The sequence below is a fragment of the Furipterus horrens genome, unplaced genomic scaffold (assembly GCF_987537825.1).
Source record: "Furipterus horrens unplaced genomic scaffold, mFurHor1.1.pri manual_scaffold_9, whole genome shotgun sequence".
NCBI classification, from domain to species: domain Eukaryota; kingdom Metazoa; phylum Chordata; class Mammalia; order Chiroptera; family Furipteridae; genus Furipterus; species Furipterus horrens.
Genome location: NW_028327179.1, coordinates 74,836,505 through 74,861,434, shown reverse-complemented (window position 1 = coordinate 74,861,434; position 24,930 = coordinate 74,836,505). Strand labels below are relative to the sequence as shown.

Here is a 24,930-nt window from a genome sequence, read left to right as displayed (position 1 = left end):
TAGAGAGAGAGGAATGGAGAGAAAGAGAGAAACAAACATCGATCAGTTGTTTCCCATGCGCGCCATGACTGGGAATCAAACCTGCAACATTTTGGTGTATGGGATGACACTTCAATCAACTGAGCCAGCCACCTGGCCAGGGCACTTTACAGGATTTTTTTTAAAGCTCCGGTAAAAGAAAAAGAAATAAGCACCATAAAAATGAGTTTTTTCCTAGTACACTCTCCTAAAAATGGAATAATTCTGCCAATATCTGGTGTTTCAAATCATCATCATAAAATAACATGTTTTCTTGGTTTATATTTTAATTAATAGCACCTCATTTTACCACACACCAATTCATTGTAGTATATTTACAAACTGACACACAGCTGATATTTTAAAATCTTATCAATAATTGTGAGAGATCACAGGCATGAGATTCAGCACATCACAAAGAAAACGCCACTGAAAAATTTATACACAAGAGGAAGAAAAGTGAGAATTAACAAAGTAAAAATTACTGTTAAATAACCAAATAAAACAATCAATATATTGTATATGTTATTAAAAAAATAATTTAGCATTGTAATGGAACTATCTAAATTTATTTTATAAACCTTATTCAGAAAGCTTGGAAAACACATAAAACTGAAAAAAGGCAAATGTAATAAAAATTTAATTGTGATGACTTCCTCTCCTATATAGCAGTTACATCACAATACGTGTACAGTAAACCCAAGGTCATTTCAATGACTAAAGAAACTAGCAGACAGATATAGTTTGATCTTTTTAAAATAGAGTTATATGCCAGAGAGAAGAAAAAGATACAATTAGGATGGAAAAGCAGCTTAATTTCTACTTTAGACTTATAGAAAGGAGTTAGCAAAGAACATTTTTGTCATTTCATAAAATTAAGACGATCTGAGATAAAGTAGACCTAAAATAGAAGAAAAAAAAAAGATTCAGAACTAAAATAAGGGAGTAGAGAAAATGTCTCAATTTAGTGTGTATAATCTTAAGCTTTGAACACAGTCAGGCAATCTGGATGACAACTCTGGACTAGATACTCATGACATATCCTTCTTGTTTGGTACCATGTGGTTATATTTGGAAAACTAACCCATGGAGACACTTCCTTATAATTGCATCTTATATATTTTATATGGATATAAATGTGTTCCAAAATATGTGTGTGTGTGTATGTGTGTGTGTGTGTGTAATTTTTCCATGAGTACTTGAGGAAACTGAAAGGGTCCTTCATTATGAGTACCATGTTGTATATACAGCTGGCCATAAGATCAATCTTATTAACTGTGCTGTTTAAAATTATTTTGTCCTTACTGATTTTTGGTATCCTTTATACAGCAAGGTAGAAGTATTACAATCTCCCACCAAGAGAAAGGTTTTGTCAATTTCCCTTTATTTATTTATTTTTTTCCAGCTTTGGTAGTATATTTGATGACGTAAAAATGTTCAATCCAACCATGTTCTTTGAGTATGAAGTTTTTATTATCTTTTCTAATCCCAAGGCCATGATTATTTTTCAATAGTTGAGCCTGTGTAAAATTAGAGAACTAACACTATGTTAGGAAGGGGAAAATTAGAGTCATATGCCAGAGTTAAAGATCAGCTTAAGGAAGTCACACAAATAACCTAATCAACATACTGCAAGTATAGGCAGTCATTTATTAGAAAACAAATAGCTAAAATTTATAGGAAGTCATTACTAATCTAGAACTTGGAGGGGAATCTAGGATATCCCCAAACCAATATGCGAATAAAGACAGGAAATAGGTGCATATCAAAGGACCCAGTAGGTAATCTACAAGAATACATCTGCCTACAAGGTCTGGAACCTCTGAGTCAGGAGCATGGGAAGCTCATGGCCTGCTCCTGTGATGAAGGCTTAAGTAACATATTTTCAGGTGGGGAAAAGCTAAGGTACAAGAATACTGGCAGGTTCTAGTTGTAACAGACTATGGTTTACTGACATTTGACAAAAATGTGCAGTTTTAAAGGGGTATAGCCCTGGCTGGTTTAGCTCAGTGGATTGAGCGTCGGCCTGCGAGCTAAGTGTCGCTGGTTCGATCTTCCAGTCAGGGCACATCAGAGAAGGAAAACTCTGACTCCAAAAAACCTCCGCTGCCTTGCGGCATACCTCTTCAGGGGAAAGGCTAAGGGAGTAAACCCCGACAGAAAATCCGGAGCCGGAGTCCCTAAGGCGGTTTGACGTTGTAGTCAACACCGGCAACTCCTGCGGCGCACCTGAACCCAAGCTGTATCGACTCCGTCTTTCCCTTGGACCCTTCAGCTGCGAAGAGAGGGGGGGTCTGCTGCATGGGCAACAGCAGACCCTCCATATTACCCTGCCCAGGCTCTGTAGCTTCAGCGTCATCGCAAGATGTCGATTCAACACGGGAGGAGACAGATACCATGTCACTCCCGAGTCGGACTGCACAGCCATTCTCGGCGATGCAGATAGACTCTTAAGAAGCTACACCATCGTCTCTCGAGACGGACGGCTGCCGATGACGATGACGATGAAAGGGGTATATAAGTATGGTGGCAGTTAACAGTTCTTGTAAATATTCCAGGCTACAAACATAAACTGACATAACCTTGACAAGTTTCTCTTGCAAAAAATAAAAGTTAAAAGATATATACAGTTAGAAAATGCTTATGGATTCTATAATGAGTGAACTGAAAACCAAAGCCCTTCACCCTCCACTCCCCCAAAAATGGCAGGGAAAGGAGGGAAGAAGATAACAGCCTATCTCCAATATTCATCAAGATATTTCCTTGTTTTATACTTAATTGGCATGTTTAAACCCTTTCAGGAATTAATACCAGTTATTATCTTCCTACTCTTTTCTCTGTATTACGTGATAAAAGAATACATTACCCTTGCTGTAAATTTTCTTTGACTCAAAATACATTGCTTTTTTCTACTTCTATGAATGTATTATTTATGAGGATTCAGACTTCCAATGTAAATCTTCAGATGAATAAAATATCTACAAAGCACCTTTATGAGGACAGCAGGACTTCCTGGCTATAAAAACACAGGATAGTTCATATACCAACTGAAATAACTGACATTAATTATGTATTTGCTATTAAATGAAGCATACTGGGAATTTATATTAGGAGCCAAAATATATGATCATATCTACCCATTCGGTAAGGCTATATCTAGGAATTTATCATAACAAAATGACCTTGAGTATTGAAAAGAGGGGTAGCAGGAATATATTCACTCTAGCATTATGTATAATAGCAAAAACAAGCAACTAATATTAGGAAAACAATTGTGTAAATAATGTGGCATATAATGGAATATTTTGTTGCTACTTATAATGATGGTTGTGAAAATGATGTAAACCCATGTGGTGAAAGCTGACGTTACAAAAAGAAGGCCAACTTGCTTGGCTGGAATCAGGTATTTGCAAGGTCTTGCCTGACTGAATAGTCTGCGACATGGAGCCTTTTGATAACCAAAGCTGGAGTGTGGGGGCTGGAGACAAAGCAGGAGCAGGGAACATCCTGACTATTAGATTAGAGCAGGAACTACTTGCAAGATATCTGAGAACACTCCGCCTACAGTTTTCCCAGCAGTTTCTCAGCAGTTTCGTTTCTTAGAAGTGTCACTTGTTAGTTTTACCTTCTGACTGCTGATGTCAGTAGCTGATGTAATGGAACATTATAAATAAACTTGGTGGACTCAGGTGGGTGTCATTGTCTCTCCATCCAAGGGCAGTAGACCACCTGATCCCCGCTTTGCATTAATCTTGTGTCTGTGTTTTTCTTTTAATCTCCACATTGCCCCCTTCTCAGGTACCTTAGGTTTTGACATCGGGCTGCGGGCGTCGCAGCACATATATGATGTAAAATTTTAAAAACGGAGAGGGCACAAAGCTGAATGTGGGCCTTTTATTCTTTAAAAAAAAAAAAAAAAGCTATTACCTTGTTATGTGCCAGTCACTATTCTAGTGTCTTACCCAGTCTCTATCCTCTTGGAACTTACATTCTAATACAAAATTATAGATAATAAATAATTGTATTATTATATACAGTAACATATATTTCTCTCCACCCTGGCCTTGTATTCTCATTGTTGCTGTTAGCAGTTCATGTTCTCTCATCATTGCTCCTTCACCCACATCACACATTATAAATAGAGCCTGCTCTATAGGCTTCATCATCCTTACTCTTAACAGCTGAATATCTCCCATAGTCTCTCAGAGTATCTAGACAACTAGATTTAAATTGCAACTTGAAAGGATTTTCAAAAATTACTAGCATATTTTTTAAAGTATGTTTAAAATCATGCATGGTAAAAAATACTTTTGTCAAAAACCATTTAAATCCCTTAACTCAGATTTCTTCTTTTGAACATATAATGCTGCCATGATTATAGAAGCTAAAAACAGCAAACAACAGGCTCAACCTGCATTCCTTATCTACGATCAGCACTAGAGAATAAGGCATATGAAACTTCAAAAAAATTATTTCATCCATCTCTATATCCTTTTATCCATCCAACTGTGTGACAGGCATTGGGAAAGAGTAGACAGTCAAAAAAACCGAGAGAGGTCCTGTACTAAATGTACTCTGACTGGTAGGGAAGACAGATATGTAATTTCATAAATATGCATAATAAATCAAATCATATAGAACTGAACAGGATTCTAAATTGCATTTCTTAATTACTTCTGAAGATGGAGTACTTTTCCTTACTAGTCATCTGCATTTGTCTTATGATTTGCTTTTTTATTACCATTGCCGATTTATCTATTAGTAGACTTCCTTTTAATCAGTGACTTTATAAATTCTTTATAGGATAAAGGACATTTACTGTTTCTGATACATATGGCAAATACTGGCAATAATGGTTATTTTCTATATAACTCTTGTTTATGGCTTTTTTAAATATATAGTTTAAAAATATTAGGTAGCCCAGTTCTATTAATATTCTGATTTTGACATCCTAAAGAGTCTCTCCTTAACTAAAATTGATATGAATATTAACCTGTATTTCTTGCACATTTCCATAGTTTAAATATTCAAGTTGTCTAAAATTTTAATAGATGGCAGTTTCATTTAATTAATCTATCCCAATCTCATCTGGTGTAGAAGTCAATGTATTTATAATATTATTATAAAAACTTGGGTTTGGTTTTGAATTTTCTGTCCTAAGGATTTATCTTCTGAGCCATGTTATACTATTTGAGTTATTGTAGAATTATTAGATCTGATAATACCAATTAGAAGAAAAAGGAAATAGATATTTTGATCTTACAATATTTCTATGAAAGAAAAAGAGAGATCTCACAATTTATTAAAATTTGTTCGTACATTCCTTGGTTAAGTTAGGTAAGTTCTACACATTTGGTGCTAAATTCGTTTCATAGTATTCTATATTTGGGGATGCTAGGTGATCTGTGTCCTTTATATTGTCTGACTATTTCTGATATACAAGAAGTTTTAAGCTCTCTTCTTTTTTGATATGATAGTTTTGCCTTATTTCCAGTCTAGTCAATGCTTGTCTAAATGTTTTCTTCACTAAATTACCATTAATTGTATTACAATGATAGAGTTATTAAAATAATAAAGCAATGACACAATTCCAAATACATCACTAATTTTGTAACAGAAAACATGAAATAAGAGGATCCAACTACAGGGGTAGAAATAAAAGTCTTTAAAGAACCACATATAATTATTAAGATTTTTCATTCTACAATTATTTTAACAAACAATCCTACTACAGATAAATTACTTCTATAATTTAGGCATTTTAAGGACTAACATAATTTAACATTCATCCAAAAAATCTGCAATAATAGTTTTGGTTCATAACTTAAATATACCAACACCAGATAGCTGGTTGCATTGATTTAGATATTCTCTTGGGAAAGTCAAAAATCTTTCCAAGCTTTCTGCAATTGATTTCATGTAAGTCGGAGGTCTCTTTCTGTGGTCCTATGAAGGATTTGCCCAAGAAAATTAATTGAATTCACCTGATTCAGGATAAACAGTCAGGATTGTTTTTGAGTTATTTTTGATTACTTGTATTTGCTGACAAAGTAGATAGGCATTCTCACAAGCTCTTTTACAGGGGCCAAGAGGGAATAAAGATTCTTGACAATGAGGTGCAAAGGCCTGATGCTACATATCCTCAAGAGTGTTAAACACTACCATCTGCAGCTATGTGCCTTCTTGGGCACTAGATGCCAGGGGAACATGCCTGGCTGACTGAGGGCACACAGCTGTGTCCCTGATCTTGCAGTGACCTTGATACAAGTAAGCATTAATATATTATAGCTACATAAAGCTGTATCCCTTCTCTGTATCTGTGGTCTACTATCAGTCATTATCTTGCTCATGATGGCCATGAATACACTAAAACTATTTAAAAAAAATGTGTCTATAAAGCATGTATAGTAATAGGACTTGTAAAATATACCAAGGAGCTACAAGTCCTCATTATTAATGCATATACATGGCTATAGTTTTATAATTGAATAATTTAAAATTGGAAATTAAGGTTAAAAAGAATTACAAAGAGCCTGATTATACATTATATAAATGAAAATTAAAACTAAGCCACTGAATGCATTTTAAAAACAATGTTAACCACTGTAGAAATGTTTTTAAAATAGCATTTTTGATTAATATGAGCAATTAAGGTTATTCATGTAAGGTTTTTTCTAGGCAGAATGCACTTTTAGAAGAGCAGCTTTTGATATTTAAAAATTTTAAGATTTCTGAGTAATTTTCTAGGGCCCAAGTATATCAGAGTTTTACCCAATACCAATGGACTTAAGCCAAAGATTAAGGGACTGTTGAAGAAAACGATCATTTTCATGAGATTGTAGATGGCTAGTGACACATCATTTATTATAATCAAAACTATAAGAAGTGAAGCAACCTATGTGAAAACACAAGTGTCTGATTCCAGTAGGATGCTGAAAATTTAGGTCTAGACTTTTGCTAAAAGACTGCAAATGAAGATATAGATTTGAGAGTTATTAAGACAGAGGTAACGTTGTAGAAGCTACTAGAATGAATGAGCTTGTGAAGAGTGACTACTGAAACTCCATGATGGTGGAATTTGTATCTTATAAGTCCAGGCCTATGTGTATACATGTATCCTTGTGTGTGTGCTTCCAAATGCATATTTATTATTTATTTTAAATAAATGGGTACTCAAAATATTCTATATTTTTATATATAACACTACATATTGATCTTCTTTATGTATCAGTACATGGATATACACAATTTTTTTAAGACTGTATGCCTGTATCATAATTTAGTCTATGACTCTTCTGTTTCTGGACCTATAGGTTGTTTTCAATTTTATTTAGTACAAGAAATGTTACAAATATATTCTTTTGCATATTCAATTGTTTTTACATAAATATTGAGAAGAACAAAAGACCAAGGATGGGATTGTAAGACAGTCCAAGATTCTAAACTGTTCTGTAATGTAAAACATTATCCTAAGTGATTGAAAAAATTGATTCATAAGAAATTTTCCTATGTAAATAAAATTTACCATAAATACCCATGTTATAATCAAAAGTTCAAATTTTAAAATTCATTGAAATATAAAATTTTAAGGTTAGAATTTCAAGATTTTTATTGCAAACAAACATGCTTCTGCTTCAATTTTAATAATCTGTAGGACATTTAAACTTCCTTTAAAAAATATTAAGTATACTATGTATTAAATATATTTTAAGTTAGATGATCAATAGTGTTTATAAAAATTGCCTTACTTATTGCCATTATTGTTCTTGACACAGTGTAAAAGAATTCAAAATTTTAATCTGTGATATCTAAATTGAATCATATAAAAGTCAATAACACACCCTAGGCAATATAGCTATGGCAATTGAATATAATTATAACATGATTTTCTAGGCCATGAGGATAACATTTATCCAACAAATTACATCATCATTTAAGACACTGAAGTGTTCTACTTTATCTTCTCAATGAAACCAAAGCAATTATTCTACATAGCTATACAGGGTGGGGCAAAAGTAGGTTTACATATATTTGTATGGAAAATAATAAAATAATAAATAATAGTACAAGAATAAACTTTGTTTCACTTACCACTGTAAGACTATGTTTCCTCCACCCAGTATACAAAAAAAATAACAACCTTAAGAAAATTAATGACACAAATATCACAACATTGTTCTAAAGAGTGTCATATAAAGTTGTGCGAAAAAAAAAGTCAAACTGATTTTTTTTTAAAGAAAATTAAAAAATTTAAACCAGTATCTGGGCCTTTGCCTACAGTAGAGTACAGTGGTAGTAAGACAGGGCTAATGAGCATAAAACCCATAGACAGTTTCAAGGCTCAAATACCAATTTCAACATGCAAAGGACCCTGGGCAAACTACTTTATCATAACTTAATACTTTCCTCATGAAAATGTTGAGGTAAAGTGAAAACAATTCATAATAACACCATAATAGCACAACACCTGTCATAGAGAAAATGCACACAGAATTCCAACTATTCCTATTATATCCATAGAATTACTGTTATAGTGTTACTGTCTAAGCAAAAATAATACCTACATGAGAAACTAATAGTATGGACATTAACGATTTAATCAATTTCATGAAATGATGACATTAAAATCCAGACAACATTAGAAACTACAAAGAGAGGCATTATCTAACACCAAAACATAGCTAAGGAGAAAAACAAGAGAGAGAGGATGACAAAGACAAAAGGACCTAGAAACAGAGTGGGAGTGAGGAGAGGAAGAGGGAGAGATGGAAAAAGAGGGTAGAGAGGGGAAAAAAAGGAAAGATTAATTAAAAAAAACAACCTGGAATAGGTAGACAGTTATCAACTGAGCATTACACTGAATCTTAATGTATTTTTGCATGTTATCTTTAACATTAAAAAAATAATTTAAAGTCTAAAATGTTGACATATGATGCATTTTTAATAGAAAAACCAGAAAATACCCTTTAAAATAACAAACTTTTATTACCCTAAGCTCTTTGGGACTATCTTTCAAAAATACCACATTAAACTTTTTATTATGAAGCAAAGACAATACAAAGTCACCTATTTCTTTAAACATGACAAAGAAAGAAGAAATCCTGGGACCATATCTTGCATTTTAAAGCAGAAAAATATTGGAAGGTCGGCAATGATCACTTTCATAATAAAGAGAAAAATCCTATGGGCTGCATCTTCGTGCTCTCTTATCATATTTTGTTTCCCTTTCCCTTGGAAGAGACAGCTCTAAAAATTGGTAAAGGCCTCAAGAATAACAGGATAGAACTATACTCTAAAGTCTGTATTTCATTTATGAAGTACACATGCTATTAAACCTCCATATCCAGAGTAGAGAAATAATATACTTGTACTTTCTCCTGGGAAAGACTAGTAAGAATGTGAGCACAAAATCAGGTGTCAAAAAAGACAGAATATACAATCCGTCATAAGCATTTTCCTTTCTTTTCCTTATAGCAGCATAGTTCAAAAACATTTGCTTGAAGCACCTAATTTTTAAATAGAGTCATTTGTCCCATCTTGTATTACAGTTCTAGTAAGACAAGACAGTAGAAAAAATAGTGCAACTTTTTATAAGATGAAAACCAAGAGTGTTAAGAACTTAAATATAGGAAGACAGGATAAATAATTGCTATATAAGATAAATTAATGTAACTAAAAACCATAAACTTTGTTATAACATAAATCCCTAGAAAGAGGTTTAAATAAAATGCAATCGTGTATAAATGAGCACAACTACACTGCATGAACCAACAATTAGTCATTCACAGAAATTTGTCAGCATATGTTCATACTGTTCTCAGACGCTCAACATTGAAGCTTATGAGAGAACATCAGCCTGGTTTGTTCCTGTTTTTTTTTTCCTAAAATAAAAGGTGAATGTGTTATATAAACTGGAAAACCCTTTCATTTAAAATACCAGGTTTCAAATTATTAGGTTCTAATTATCACTACTCATTATAGCATATTGTTATTAGTAAGTTGGAGTGTCCATCAGTTACTATCATATACTTGTTTTACCATATCTTCCAACAGTTAATCTCTAATTTGATAGAACTTAAAAGACAGGTAAATGGTCTTTGGGGACAAATATATAGGTATAAAAATATTTTGCTTTTATATTTTCTTAATTTAAATACCTTGGAATTGTCAAAGTACTATTTTAACAGGGTGCAGAGCATAAGGCCCCTGAAAATAGGAGAACTCCCACGATCCTTGATTGGGGGAAGGGGAAGTGGATGGTACATCATTTCAGATACATTGTTTAACAATGGCAAGTTAATAGCTGTGCCTTCCTTAAGGGAAGAGGGCTGCTGCCCAGGGCAAATTGTATATGTGACTGAGAACATTCAGGGACTTGTGGCATAGCCGGGATATAGCACCTGCTTGGGAGGCAGGGGGCTGATGCCCACCCTAGACACTCATTGTCACTAGAAACTTTTGCCCTCGCTAAAGATGGCAACCAAATGAAGCTAAGAGATACTGAGAAACTAGCAAAAATAACAGACACTAACATACCATAGGAAGGGCCAGATATGAGATCACACAGGAAGTTCCAGGCCGAGCACTTAAATGAGGGCAGGCTGAAAGAGAAGAGAGGTCTACCACAATGTCTGGAGTGTAAGAGATGGGGTCCCCTGGAAGATCTGAAAGTCAGGGGGAGAAGACATGTGATCTGGAGTAAGAGAGAGAAGGTCTGAAAGTCAGAAGTCCAGTTGAGTCGCCAGGGCTGGCAGTGTAGTGGGCGGGACCTGCCCAGCCACCCAGATTCAAGTCTGCTTGGAGAAGACAGAAGCAGAGCTGATGAAGCTGCAGGGACATGCCTAGACACCTATATCTGTGAGAGATGCTTGGAGTTGAACTGACCAGGAATGCTGAGCTGCAGACTTTCGTTTTTCTGAAAGATGGTACTTCTGACTGGCATATTCTGGAACTGGCCTGGTTTGGCAAAGGGAGGCATGACTTCGTGTTTTGGGATATTTTTAAAGGGAGTAGGGGGAGGGTCCAAGATGGCAGAGGAGTAAGTGGAAGCTACACTAACCTACTCCCAGGACCAGTCTGGATTTAAAACTTAATTTTGGAGAAATCATCTGGAATAATCAACTGAACACTAGCTGGAGAGAAGTCTTATAACCACGGAGAGACAGAAAAGGCCACTACATCACAACGTGACCGGTAGAGAGTGCGGAGACACTGAAGGGCTGGCTGTGCTCACACGGGTGGCAGTTGAAGGGACTGAGAAACAGCTCAGCAGCCGGGGGTTTCCTCTGAGAAGGGCAGGGTCTAAACCCCCAGCTGGGCTTCCCAGCCTACAGCAACAGAGTGGAAAATAAAATAGTATCATCTGTGAAAAGCGAAAAGCCACAGGGTTTCTTGCTAGTCAAAGAGAAATAGCGGGAGAAAAAGAGCTCTTAAGTGGATCACATATGAAAATATTTTGGCCCCTACTTACGCTGGGCACAAGCAGAGGGAAGGCAGAGAGGACTGGAGACACTTGGGGAGAGTTTGGTGCAGTGGCTTTGAGGGGAGAACTGGGGGAGTGGCCGACCGGGTCCCAGTGCTGACTCATCCCCAGTACTGCAAGCAGACAATTCCCTTCCAAATGGTGTTAGCCTGAGGGGAAGCAAAAGCCCTGCCTACAGGAATTAAGCTGCCACACCCAAGGTCCTTAAGTCTGGAGGCTAATCACAGACTGAATAGATTAACAACTAAAGGAGACAGACAAAGGCAGTAGATCCCTGGAAGTCTCCAACAGGCTGCCTAGCGCCAGACTGGTACATGATCTGACACCACCAGAGGCAGATCCAGGAAGTGCAGATCATTCTAAGAAGCACCAACAAATAATAGGAGTCACAAAAATGGGGAGACAGATAAACAACCCTCCATCAAAAGGAAATGTAGAATTCCCCAGAAAGAGTGCTAAATGAAATAGAGGGGAGCAAACTATCAGATATGGAATTCAAAACATGGATTATGGAGAAGCTCAATGAGCTCAGCGGAAACTACAAAAAACTCCAGGGGAACTACAAGGAACTCCAGAAAAACTACAAGAAACTTACTGAGAATTACACCAGCATGAAAAAGGATATAGAAGCTATCAATAAGAGCCAGGAGGAAATGAAGAATACGATCTCTGAATTGAAGAACACAGTAGAAGGAATGAAAAGCAGGCTAGAGGAAGCAGAAGATCGGATCAGCGAGCTGGAGGACTATGTAGACAAAAACTCCCAGACAGTGCAACAAAATGAAAAAAGACTGAACAAGACTGCAGAGGCTCTAAGACAGCTGCAGGACAACATGAAACGTAATAATATCTGTATCACAGGAATACAAGAAGGAGAAGAAGAAGAGTAAGGGATAGAAGATATGTTTGAAAAACTAATGACAGAAAACTTCCCTAACATGAGGAGAGAAAGAGTCACACAAGTCCAGGAAGAACAGAGGGTCCCAATGAAGATGAACCTCAATAGGACCACTTCAAGACACCTCATAATTAAAATGGAAACATTCAAAGAAAAAGAGATAATCCTAAAAGCAGCAACAGAGAAACAACTAATAACATACAAGAGAGCTCCAATAAGGCTATCATCAGATTTCTCAGCAGAAACACTACAAGCCAGAAGGGGATGGCTAAAAATATTCCAAGCAATGAAAAACAAAGGCCTACAACCAAGAATACTCTACCCAAAAAGGCTCTCATTCAAAATGGAAGGTGAAATAAGGAGTTTCCCAGACAAAAGAAGGCTAAAAGAATACATCCCCACCAAACCAGCATTGCAAGAGATGCTAAAGGGTCTGCTTTAAGAAGATGAAGAAACAGAGAGAGACTGAGAGGAACACGAGTACAAAGCGGGAAAATGACAATGAATAAGTACTTATCGGCAATAACCTTAAATGTAAATGGATTAAATGCTCCAATCAAAAGACATAGGGTAGCTGAATGGATTAGAAAGAATGACCCACATATATGCTGTCTACAAGAGACCTACTTTAGAACAAAAGATCTACACAGACTGAAAGTGAAGGGATGTAAAAAGTATTTCAAGCAAATGGACATGAAAAAAAAGCTGGGGTAGCAATACTTATATCAGACAAAACAGATTTCACACCAAAGGCCATAAAAAGAGAAAAAGAAGGACATTTCATAATACTTAAGGGAAAAATCCATCAAGAAGATATAACCTTATAAATATATAAGCACCCAACTTAGGAGCACCCAAATATGTAAGGAAAATTTTGAAAGACCCCAAGAAAGATATAGACAGCAACACACTCATAGTAGGGGACTTTAACACCCCATTGTCAACAATGGACAGATCTTTGAACCAAAGAAACACCAAAGATATTGAGGCACTGAACAACACTCTAGATCAAATGGACTTAGTCGATATATATATAGAACTTTTCACCCCCAAAAAGCAAAATATACATTCAAGTGCACATGGAACATTTTCAAAGATAGATCACATGGTAGGACACAAAACAAGCCTCAACAAATTCAAGAAAATTGAAATTATATCAAGCATCTTCTCAGATCACAATGGCTTAAAATTGGAAATCAACATCAAGGAAAAAACTCAAAAACATTCAAACTCATGGAGAATGAATAACATGCTATTAAATAATGAATGGGTTAACAATAAAATCAAGAAATAAAAAAGTTTCTGGAAACTAATGATAATAAACATACAACAATCCAAAATCTATGGGATACAGCAAAAGCAGTCCTGAGAGGAAAGTTCACAGCAATACAGGCCTACCTAAAAAAGTTAGAAGAATCTCTAATAAAAAATTTTACCCTACAGCTACAAGAACTAGAGGAAGAACAAGCAAAGCCCAGATCAAGTAGAAAGAAGGAAATCATCAAGATAAGAGCACAATTAAATAACATAGAGACTAAACTAACAATTCAAAAGATCACCATAAGTAGGAGCTGGTTCTTTGAAAAGATAAACAAAATTGACAAGCCTTTAACCAGACTCATCAAGAAAAAAAGAGAGAGGACCCAAATAAATAAAATCAGAAATGAAAGAGGAAAAATCACAACCGATACCAGAGAAATACAAAGAATTGTAAGAAATTATTACAAACAAGTGTATCGCAAGAAGTTTGACAACCTAGAGGAAATGGACAAATTCCTGGAAACATACAGTCTTCCAAAACTGAATCAAGAAAGAAAGCCTGAATAGACCAATAACAATTAGTGAAATTGAAGCATTAATCAAAAAACTTCCGGCACACAAAAGCCCTGGACTGGATGGCTTCACAGGTGAATTCTACAAAACATTTAGGAAAGGACTAACTCTTAACCTTCTAGACTATTTGAAAAGATCCAAGAAAAGGGAAGATTCCCAAACTTGTTCTATGAAGCCAGTATTACCCTAATTCCATAACCAGGTCAAGACACAACAAAGAAAGAAAACTACAGGCGAATATCTCTGATGAACACAGATGCTAAAATCCTCGACAAAATATTGGCAAACCAGATCCAGCAACACATTAGAAGGATCACACACCAAAATCAAATGGGATTCATCACAGGGATGCAATGATGGTTTAATATTCGCAAATCAATAAATGTAATACACCACATAAACAAAATGAAAGACAAAAACCACATGATCATATCAATAGATGCAGAAAAAGCATTTGATAAAGTACAACACCCATTAATGATGAAAACTCTCTGCAAAATGGGAATAGAGGGAGCATACCTCAACATAACAAAAGCCATATACGAGAAACCTGAAGCCAACATCATACTCAATGGGCAAAAACTGAGAGTACTGCCCCTTAGGTCAGGAACAAGACAAGGATGTCCACTCTCTCCACTCCTATTCAACATAATCTTGGAAGTTCTAGCCACAGGAATCTGACAAGAAAGAGAAATAAAAGGCATTCAAATTGGAAGAGAGGAAGTAAAACTGTCATTATTTGCAGATGACATGATAGTGTACATACAAAACCCTATAGACTACACAAAAAAGCTACTCGAACTAATAAGTGAATTCAGCAAAATAGCAGGGTACAAAGTCAATATTCAGAAATCAAAGGCATTTCTGTACACCAACAATAAAATCTCAGAGATAGAAACTGAAAGAAAAATCTCATTTACCATAGCAATAAGAAAAATAAACTACCTAGGAATAAACTTAACCAAGTAGATAAAAGACCTATACTCAGAAAACTACATAACACTGAAGAAAGAAATTAAGGAAGATACAAATAAATGGAAGCACATACCATGCTCATGGATGAAAAAAATCAACATCATTAAAATGTCCATACTACCCAAAGCAATTTATAGATTAAATGCAATCCCTATTAAAATACCAATGACATTTTTCACAGACCTAGAACAAATACTTCAAAAATTTATATGGAACCATAAAAGAGCCTGAATAGCAACAGCAATTTTGAGGAAGAAGAACACAGTAGGAGAAATCACAATACCTGATATCAAACTATACTAGAAAGCCACGGTAATCAAAACAGTCTGGTACTGGCATAAGAACAGACATATAGATCAACGGAACAGAATAGAGCGCCCGAAATAAACCCAGGTTTATGTGGTCAACTAATATTTGACAAAGGGGGAAGGAACATCTAATGGAGTGAGAAGATCCTCTTTAACAAATGGTGTTGGGAGAACTGGACAGGGACATGCAAAAAAATGAAACTACACCACCTTCTTACACCATACACCAGAATAAACTCAAAATGGATCAAATACTTAAATGTAAGCCGTGACTCCATAAAAGTCCTAGAGGAAAACATAGGCAGGAAAATTTCAGATATCCCACGTAGCAATATTTTCACTGATATATCTCCTAAGGCAAGGGAAATAAAGGAAAGAATAAACAAATGGGACTACATCGAAATAAAAAGTTTCTGCTCAGCCAAAGGAAACATCAGCAAGATGAAAAGAAAACCAGCCATATGGGAAAATATATTCACCAATGACATCTCAGACAAGGACTGATCTCTAAAATATATAAAGAACACATACGACTCAACACCAAGAAGACAGACAACCCAATTAAAAAATGGGCAAAGGACCTGAACAAACACTTCTCCAAGGAGGACATACAGAAGGTCCATAGGCACATGAAAGAATGCTCAACATCATTAGCCATCAGAGAGATGCAAATAAAAACCACAATGAGATACCACCTCACACCAGTCAGAATGGCCATCATCAACAAATCAACAAACAGCTTGTGCTGGAGAGGATATGGAGAAATGGGAACTCTGGTGCATTGCTGGTGGGAATGCAGACTGGTGCAGCCACTATGGAAAACAGTTTGGAATTTTCTCAAAAAACTAAAAATGGAACTATCTTTTGAATCAGCAATTTCATTGCTAGGATTATATCCGAAAAATCCTGAAACACCAATTCAAAAGAACCTATGCACCCCTATGTTCATAGCAGCACTATTTACAATAGCCAAGTGCTGGAAACAATCCAAGTGCCCGTCTGTAGATGAGTGGATAAAAAAACTGTGGTACATTTACACAATGGAGTACTATGTAGCAGAAAAAAAGAAGGAACTTCTGCCATTTGCAACAACGTTGATGGAACTAGAGAGAATTATGCTTAGTGAAATAAGCCAGGCAATGAAAGAAAAATACCTTATGCTGTCACCTATTACAGGAAACTAATGAACAACACAAACAAATGAGCAAAATTGAACCGGACATATGTAAACAAGGAGTAGACTAACAGTAACAAGGGGGGAAGCAGGAGGGAGGGAAGAGAGTAAGAAGGGGAAGGGTCTAGTCAAAGAATATGTATAAATGACCCACGAACATGGAGGACTGAGTGGGGACTAAATGTTGGAGAAGGAGGGGACAGGGTATAAGGAAGCAAGAGGGGGGAAAAAAAGTGGGACAACTGTAATGGAAAAACAAACAAAAAATTTTTAGTGGGGGGAAAATGAAAATATAAAGAATGGAAATGCCAGTTCAGTGAATATTAGAAGCACAAGGATTTTCCTTCACACCGTATATTTTTCGCACTATCTGATCGCTCCAGAGTTTGGCATTCTAAAGAAGTAAGCAATGACATAAGTTTCTTTGCATAAAACTAATAAGATCAGTTGTTGATAGAAGTTTCTTTTGACCAAGACTTTGCCTGGAATGTCATGCCTAAAGGAAACATGCTTGAGCTCTGGTTGTTACCAAAAAACCCTGAGGAACTGGGAATGACTTTCTAAGGTAATAAAAGCCCATGAGATAAAAGGCCTGGTACCGTGGTTGGTTGTGCGGCCCACAGCAATCTTTCCAGGGAAGGAATGAAGGTTTTTTTCCTAAAAGATTGCTAGAAGGGATCTTAAGGCATAATGGAAAACCAGAAGGACTTGGAAAAGACAGGTATGTACAGGCAAGGCTGAATGCCAGGTATGTGGCTCAGCTTCTGTGCCCTGTAGGGCAGACTGAAGGTCACCCTAAATGTTCCTTGCATAAGTTCCAGCAAAGCAGAACTAAAGATCATAAGTGATTATTTGCTGCTCTTGTTGTGTTTATGCAAATGAACAGGATAAATTAAAAATGGACTTAACGCAGTCCCTTTAATGACAAGGAGGGTAATCTTAGGGAGAAAAATCGTGATTCAAGGAGAATCATAATGCTCAGTGGTAGACTATAAAGTAGTGCAGTTAACCATCTTTAAAATTTCTTTTCATTTAAAATACGTTTTCACTTGAAAGTTAAACTATGCCTGTGCTATCATCAAAGATATTTAATTTACAGGCAAGAAGAATGTCAAATGCCTTGCAACTGGGTGTCTTTCCAATAAGACAGTCTTACAGATTTAGAGACTGGTTTGTTGGTTATGTTACATAAATTAACATGTGTTTTCTGTTCTCAAAGGGCATAAGCCTATGATCTCATTACCTGAGTAATTATCTGTACATATAGGCCTCACTTAATCCTGTCTTCAGCGCTGCCTCCTGAGACTCAACGATTTGGCTGAACTAAGTGGCTGGGTTGGTGAAAATGGGGTGGTCTGTGGGCTTCACTTTAAAACTAGTTCCTCTTTTCTATCCTAATGGCTTGGACCGAAAGGGCCCAGAGGTCTGAGAGGGGGGAAACCTAAACTATTTCCCTCAGGCCAAACTAAGTATAATGGGCAAAAGTGTTTTGGACAGGTGAGATGTGCCTGGCACACCTTCCTGCAAAGAAGCCCTCTTTTTTTTCCCCCTAATGTGGGACATTGAAAAATTAATCCCTGCCTTTTTTCATCTAGCAGTTATGAATTGAATGATTTCTTTTAACCGTTTTGCCAAATCTGTTGCCCCCAGAATACAACAAGGATGCCAGCCTGTTAAACCAAGCACGCCGTTGTCCGGGGACAGCCAACTGACCTGGAGTCTGCACGATCCTTCCCCAGGTGGCAATGCCACCCTCCCCTCCACATCCCGCACTCTTATTAGGGATTTCTGGACCCAAGGGTAGGTGGGACGACGACCATGTCCAACTTGAAGCAGTTAGAAGAGCTTGAGACCTTCGCCCATTGTCCTTTATAAGATTATAAAGAGTCTTAATATCTGAGAGGGAGGGATTGTTATTTTTTATTGTTAAAATAATTAATTAATCATTCATTTATTTTAAAAAAGAAGAAGAATATATGAAAGGGTGAAGCGGGAGAGTTTGTATCTACAAACCATGGGTATAGATTTGGTGGGCAATTGCTGGGGGAGGGGCGGTGCTGGGTGGAGGGGAGCAAAGGGGAAAAAATTGGAATTATTGTAACAATATAACCAATAAAATATAATTTTTAAAAAATAAAGGGAGTAGCACTTAGAGGCAGAAATTTGCCATTATTCTAAATCTGTCGTCGTCGGCAGCCGTCCGTCTCCAGAGACGATGGTGTAGCTTCTTAAGAGTCTATCTGCACTGCCGAGAATGGTTGTGCAGTCCGACTCGGGAGTGACACGGTATCTGTCTCCTCCCGTGTTGAATCGACATCTTGCGATGACGCTGGAGTGTCCTCTCCAGTGAAGCTGAAGCTACAGAGCCTGGGCAGGGTGATATGGAGGGTCTGCTGTTGCCCATGCAGCAGACCCCCCCTCTCTTCGCAGCTGAAGGGCCCAAGGGAAAGACGGAGTCAATACAGCTTGGCTTCAGGTGCGCCGCAGGAGTTGCCAGTGTTGACTACAACGTCAAACCGCCTTAGGGACTCCGGCTCCGGATTTTCTGTCGGGGTTTACTCCCTTAGCCTTTCCCCTGAAGAGGTATGCCGCAAGGCAGCGGAGGATTTTTGGAGTCAGAGTTTTCCTTCTCTGATGTGCCCTGACTGGAAGATCGAACCAGCGACACTTAGCTCGCAGGCCGACGCTCAATCCACTGAGCCAAACCAGCCAGGGGTTCTAAATCTGTATAACCTTTAAATATACAACCCCTTTCCTTTTTCACCAAACTCTTGCATTGTGAGTTATGCTTCTTGGTGGTGGGCAATCAAACACCACAACTGTTCCAGAACAGCAGTGGGGGGGGGGGTGTCTGTAACACTATGTCAGGGCATCCTATTCTTTTTTCCACTTAAGTTTTATTTATTTACTTATTTTCGGTTTTTTTTAATTGAAATTATGTGGCCTTACATTGGTTAATAAAATTATCATATATAGGTTTATGGAGCTCAATCACATAATACATCATCTGCATATTGTATTGTGTGTTTATCAACCTCAGTCAAGTCTCATGCCATCACCATTTACCCTCCCTTTACCCTCTCTTGCCTTCCCTGCCCCTCCTTTCCCTCTGGTAATCACCATACTGTTGTCTGTGTCTACGAGTTCTTTTAATCCCTTCACCTTTCCTCACCTAGCCCCCCTGTGCCTTCCCTTCTGACAGCTGAGTCTGTTTCCATTTTGTCTGTTAGTTTATTTTGTTCACTAATTCCACATATAAGTGAAGCCCTACGGTATCTGTCTTTCACTGATTGGCTTATTTCACTTAGCATAATACTCTCTAGGTCCATTCATGTTGTTGCAAAGGGTAAGATTTTCTTCCTTTAAATGGCTGAGTAAAAGAAGATCAAAACTATGAACAGTAAAATGACAAATACAACTATTGACAAATGAACTTAAAACAAAAACAAAAACAAACTAACCAAACAACTGCAATAGGAACAGATCTATAGATATGGAGGGTTGTCAGTGGGGAGGGAGGAGGTGGAGAATGGAGGAAAAGGTGCAGGGATCAAGAAGCATAACTGCTAGGTACAAAATAAACAGGGGGATGTTAAGAACAGTATAGGAAATGGAGAAGCCAAAGAACTTATATGTAGGACCCATGGACATGAACTAAGCGGGGGAGGGGATTGCAGGAACGAAGGGAGGTACCAGGCAAAGGGATGCAAAGGGGAGAAAACTAGAATAACTGTAACAGCATAATCAATAAAATATACTTAAAAAACGTCCAAGTAGTATTCCATTGTGTAAATGTGCCACAGCTTTTTATCCACACATCTACTGATGGGTTCTAGGGCTGCTTCCAGATCTTAGCTATTATAAATAGCCAGTAAAATGACTTTTTCTTTTCTTTCCTAAATTGACAGTTTCTTGGGACAATATAAAAAGGGTTTCCACTACACAGAAGGAGTTTGAGACAATAGAAGTTTCTGAATTGCACAAATATACCAGATTCTAGAAAGGGTTGAACTGCATGAAACCTTTCATGAAGAGCAAAGCACCAGGCTTTCAATGCGCATAATGCATGGAGCAGAGACAAGCAGATGCTCAAATACCCAGGCACGTCTGGTGGAGTACACTGCATAGTGGTAACACTGTCTCAAGCAGCCTCAGGACAAAGTTGTCAAGCACTGAGGTCTGGTGAACTTCACAGGCATTCACTCTTCCAGTTTCTGTGAGACCACGCCCCCAATGTTACTCAGGAAAATAAATCCCCACTTGTGAATTTCTTATGGCCAGCAACTACATAATTGTGAGCTACCTTGGAACACAAATGCAACACAGATATACTTACAAAAATTGAAGACACAAATTCAAATATTATTTTAAAAAATTGATACTCGTGATATAATGGGTATCCTGCTATGGTTTTAAGAAAACAGAAATCACAGCGGTGACCTGTTTCTCCAGCATTTATCTAGCTGGCACTTGAAGTAACCATTAAATAATGACACTTTCTGTAATTCTTGCCCTCACTTGTGCAACCTCTAGACTGCTATTTAATATGCATCTAGAATGTTCCCATCATGTGGATGAATGATGAAAATACAAAAATGAAGGAAAACTGGCTCTGGCCTCAGGAGACTCAGGCTTATGGGAAAGGGAGAAGCATGAAACGTAAACAAATCCAGTACTGAGAAAAGGTATTATACATAATGGCCTTCATTTGCAGAGTATATTGCACTACATTTCTACACTTATTATTTTTTTTAGCAATTACAGCCACATTCCTCACTGAAGCCCACTGTGGTCTGGGCATAACAGGCACATATTCAAGAGAGGAGTATGTGTAGAAAGAATATGGACTAAGGACTTGGGAGTCTAGAGGACTGGGTTTGAACACTTGTTTCTCCATTCAGTAACTGAGTTAACTTGGGTATGTTGGTTAAAGTTTCTGAGGGTCCATTTTTTTATGTAGACAAGAGACATATTAATGTCTCACCTGACATAAGTCGTAAGAATACATGAAATCAGTAAGAAGACATCTATCATAATGTCTGGGAAATTAGAAGGCATACAAAAGGACTGGAGCACCCCGTTTTCATGATTTCTGAACAGAAATGACCCATGAGCTGCTATGAAGGGAAAGAAGCCATGTGAGTGATCTTATTCTCTCTTTTCTGAGGAAAGCAGCACCAGATATATCAAATCTGACAGATGATTAGTCCTGAAACATCATAAGTTTTATCACTATTACTAATTGGTAATGCAGCTTTTCTTTATGGTTCTTTGACTTTGAGAAAGTTCATTAGTCCTGAATTAGCTCCAGGAAACACAGCTGATGCACATTCCTGCTTTTATGTACTCTTTAAACAGTAAACATAATGCACAGTTATTTTCATGTAGTCACAATATCCAATCCTGAAGTGGAAGCACTTTGAGGAATGTTGCATTAAACTCTAAGATAGCAAATAAGGCATTTGAAATTCCTGACAACTTTATTAAATATTTATAGGTTCTGTTTGGAAAGAATTCTGAAACAATAACAAAAAAAAAAATCAGTCCTTACTTATAGTACTTTGTAGCAGTACCAAGCTGGTGCTTATCTTGGTCGAGCTAAGAACTTTGTAGCATACGTGGTGTATCAGTTGCCACTATGCTGGTGGGAAGCCTCTTCTAGAGAGTCTAGAGATACATTTCACTCTCTTAAGATTCAAGACTATACCTGCACCCCCATTTGATTTGGTACTTGCAACAGGAGAATCTTGAGATTTTTTGTTTTGTTTTTCCCCCCATTCATTCATTCTGTCATTGAGTTACCATAGTTAAAAATAAAGATGTATTTGTAAAAGATCCAGTCAATAATACAATGCAAACATAGATCAGCTGACCAAAATGACCAGAGCCAACAGGCCAAACCAAATGGTAGGGATGTGGTGATATACACAGACCACTATGCGGCACTGGAAGGACCAGACAGGTAATGCAGATTGTGTATAATCCAAAAAAAGTTGGCTAAGGATGGGAGAATACAAAAATGATAAACCAGGGAAAAGTACAGGAGCTGAGGGCTAAGGTAACCTGAGAAGGAGGCTAAGAAGTCTGTAGCACTCTCTGATTCAGCTGCAGAGATGGAGCAACTAGTCATGACAACTGGCATCCCGACATGGTGGGAGTGGAAAACACTGCTGTTTCACACATGACCTGTCTTTACAAATGGTCCTTTCCCACCAAACTCCAGAGCATGAAAGCAGCTCCTTTTGATTTTCTTTAGAAAGATTCTATAACTTTGATAAGTTCTAAGACAGTCTATGTTTATAAACAAAAGCAAAGACTCAAAAGTACACTGTGGTTTCTACCACAGAAGATGGGAAAGGGTAAAAGAAAATGGAAGATAAGGGAACAAAATAATAAAATGAAGATTAAAATCCTTAACATGACTCTCAAGGTTTAGCATACCCAGCCCTTAGATATTCCTCAAGCCTCAACTCAACCCTTCGAAACCCCAGGCTACACCTATCCAGAGGCTCTTGCCTTACAGCATCACACTTGCCTGTCCCCGCATTAGCAGTATTGATGTCTCATTATCACATCATTCCTTGCTATGTCTGGTTAATACTCCTTATCTTTCTGTTGAGAACTGAAGGGTTATGTCTCCAGAATGACTTCCCTAACCATTTCCACTTACTCAACAGGACAATACTCCAAATGAGTTAGACTGTTGCGTCATCTATTTGCATAGGATCATATTCATTTTCTTCAAAGCAGTTACCCAGTTGTAATTATATTTATCTGGATGTTTAGTTGTTAATGTCCTGCCCTTTTAGACCACAGTGGCATTTGTCATAGCCATATCTGATGATAGTCATCATTTCAACCCCAGCATCAGTGCAGCATTTAGCACAGGGCAGAGCTCAATAATTATTTATAGAATAAATAAATGATATCATATACTTTATTCTAATCAGTCTAGTCCTCAAGGGACTATGAGGAGAGCGACAGTAGTAAGATGACTAAGTTTTCTTGACAGTGTATTTTATTGTTTGCTAAACAAACAGAATATGAACTAGGTCAGATCAGATTGTGCTTCTTAAATTACTGCCACATTGGACAGTTGCACAAGTCACATGTATAAGACTCTAGATCAGATTGCCATTGATATACACAAAATATGCAAAAACACATCATGTTTACTGATGAACAGTTGTCATGGCTAATGCAAACAACTCAAGGTGGGGGGACACAATGTTGGTTAAATAATAATCACCTGAATCTAAAAGCCACTTCTGTATTTTAAAATGACATTACATTTAACTAATATAATATAACAGTATTTTTAGCATATTTAAAGTGGTTCAAAAAGATTATAAAACAAGTGAATACTACATGTCGGGATGGTCATTTTTGGTCAAAAACAAGAATGTATTCTAAGTGTGCTTACCTGAGACCACTGTTCATCTCTTACCCAATCTCTCTGTCTTGGCCAACTGTGAAGAAGTGAACTTTCTTTAGGCAAAATTTGTTAATGAGTAACAGGTGTGTTTTAATAATTTACTCAAGAAATATTTTTAGAAGTTAAATTTATTGGGGTAACTGGTTAACAATGTTAGAAGTTTCAGGTGTACAAGTTTATAATACAATGCCTGCATACTTCATTGTGTGCTCACCACCAGAAGTCTAATCTCCATCTGTTACCATATATTTGACCACCTATTTGAGTGCCCTTTACTCTCTGTCCTCCCCTGAGTTCCCATTTCCCCTGGTAACCATAATTCTGTTGTCTTTATCTATGAGTTTCAATAAACTTTGTTTAATGGCTTAAATTTATTTTTGTTTCAGCTTTTTGGTGCTTGAAGAAAACTACCCTTTTGTATTTTTGCACTTGTTTACTGGGTACACTTTTCTTATCTATTGTCATGGTACCTGTGCCCTGCTTAAGTAGAGAATTAGTATAGAATATTTCATAAGAAATGCTGCACGACTGCTTAAATAGTGACCACAATTTTTTTTATGAGGTGAACCTCTGAGATCTATTCACTAAAGTCTTCCCCAAAATAAAAGTGAAATACTGAGGCAAAGGCTATATTTTTAATCTTCACACAGAGATATATTTATTGATGAGAGACAGAGAGAAAGATCGATCAGCTGTTTCCCATATGTGCCCTGACCAGGGATTGAACCTACAACAGACCACACCAGCCAGGGTGGCAAAGAGTATTTGTACTTACTGTAAAACTAAATACTAACTTAAGATTGGAAA

General features: G+C 37.0%; 1 protein-coding gene across 10 annotated transcripts in view; it reads right to left on the bottom strand.

Moving 5' to 3' along the window:
- Positions 1-24,930, bottom strand: part of CADPS2 (calcium dependent secretion activator 2) — a 689,394-nt gene that overhangs the window by 337,676 nt on the left and 326,788 nt on the right. The gene's annotated exons all lie outside the window — the stretch shown is intronic.